This window comes from Octopus bimaculoides, chromosome 23 (genome assembly GCF_001194135.2).
Source record: "Octopus bimaculoides isolate UCB-OBI-ISO-001 chromosome 23, ASM119413v2, whole genome shotgun sequence".
Taxonomy (NCBI): Eukaryota; Metazoa; Mollusca; class Cephalopoda; order Octopoda; family Octopodidae; genus Octopus; species Octopus bimaculoides.
This window is the reverse complement of record NC_069003.1, coordinates 11994519-11996605: the sequence shown is the minus strand read 5'-3', so window position 1 is coordinate 11996605 and position 2087 is coordinate 11994519. Positions and strand designations below refer to the sequence as shown.

Here is a 2087-nt window from a genome sequence, read left to right as displayed (position 1 = left end):
ATTATCTTCACTCCCCACCCTTACACAACACCACTCCTCTCTTCAATGTCAAAGAAATGCAAAACATCATTGATTGCCCATCAAAATTACTACCACTGCCACCACCACCACCATCACCACTTCTACTACTACTACTACTACTACTACTACTACTGCTGCTGCTGCTGCTGCTGCTATTACTACTACTACTACTACTACTAATAATAATAATAATAATAATAACGATGATGATGAGGATGATAATAATAATAATAATGCTACTACTACAATCATCATCACTGCTGCTACTGCTACAGCTGCTGCTGCTGCTACTACTATTACTACTACTACTGCTACTATTGCTGCAACTTTTACAATTATCACCATCCTTACCACCATCATATCACTAAGGAGCAGCTAGGTGATTGCTCAACCTGCTAGAAACAGCAGTGAAATCACACCTTACCATCTTCAGAAACAGAAGGACATTCTGCATTGTGTGATCATAGAAATGCTGCATGTAAAAGACAAATCTTTTTTTTAAATGACCTGGGGTTAAAGTGCAGCATAGTCACAAATGATTTGAGGGACTTTTGACCCAGGAAGATGAGGGACAAAATGATGAGAAAAGATCTTCAGATGTTGGGCCACACAGAGGAGATGACATGGTGAAGGTTGGCAATGAGCATAATGATGAATCCAAAGTACAAGTAGGGGTTCACCAAGGATCAGTGCTCAGCATCCCCCTTGTTCGTCATAGTCCTCGAGGCAATAACAGAGGATTTAAAACAGGCTGTCCTGGGGCGCTCCTCTATGCTGAAGACCTTGCTCTTATAGCTGAATTACAACCAGAACTAGAGAAGAAATTTCAGATGTGCAGGCAAGGTCTAGAATCAAAGGGCCTTAGATTTAATCTACCAGAAACCAAAGTCTTAATAAGTAGGAAGGCAGACAAATCAGAAATCCTTTCAGATAGATAGCCCTGCTTGAAACTCCATAAAATGTATCTTGTGTAAGCTATGGACGCATTAGAAGTGCAGCAATATCAGAGGAAGGTTAACAGGGAAAATAGTTTTTGTGTCTTGAAAGGTCACAGGTACAATAAACACTACAAATGGACAGGAAATAGACTTCATCAAATGCCAGTGGGGAAAGCGAGAAGTAGTTGATAGCTTCCATTATCTAGGTGACCAAGCCAGTAGTAGAGGTGGACGCTCTGAGAGTGTAGCTGCTAGAATAAGAATAGGTTGGGCAAAATTCAGAGAGCTCCTACCTCTGTTGGTATCAAAGGGCCTCTCCCTCAGAGTGAAAGGCAGACTGTATGATACCTAAGTGCAAACAGCCGGTAGTGAATCATGGGCTGTGACCAGTGAGGACATGTGTAGGCTCGAAAGAAATGAAGCTAGTATGCTTCACTGGATGTGCAATATTAGTGTGCATGTACGACAGAGTGTAAACATCTTGAGAGAAAAGCAAGGCATAAGAGGCATCAGATGTGCTGTGCAAGAGAGATGACTCTGCTGGTATGGCCATGTGATGCATATGGATGAGAACAGCTGTGTAAAAAAAGTCTCGATCTCTAACTGTGGAAGAGGTAAACCCAGAAGGACATGGGACGAAGTGATGAAGAATGACCTTTGAATGTTGGGCCTCACAGAGACAATGACAAGTGACAGAGACTTTCGGTGATATGTTGTGCTTGAGAAGACCCATCAAGCCAAGTGAAACTAGTTGTGGCCAATGCCGGTGTCACATAACAGGCACTTGTGCCAGTGGCATGTAAAAAGCACCCATTGCACTCTTGGAGTGGTTGGCATTTGGAAGGGCATCCAACCATAGAAACCATGCCAAATCAGATTGGAACCTGGTGCAGCTTCCCAGCTTTCCAGTTTTTGCCAAATTGTCTAACCCATGCCAGCATGGAAAGCAGACACTAAATGATGATGACATACACAGTGTCTTCTACTATATCCCAGGCGAACCAAAGCCTTCTGAGTGGATTTAAGAGATGGAAAATGAAGGAAGCCTCTTGTGCATGTTATATATATGTGTGTGTGTGTGTGAGTATATATATATATATATATATATATATATATATATATATATAT

The 2087-nt window shown here is 41.7% G+C and overlaps 1 protein-coding gene across 1 annotated transcript in view; it reads right to left on the bottom strand.

The window, feature by feature from the left end:
* LOC106883600 (uncharacterized) overlaps window positions 1–2087 on the bottom strand; it is a 39936-nt gene that overhangs the window by 16875 nt on the left and 20974 nt on the right. The window lies entirely within an intron of this gene.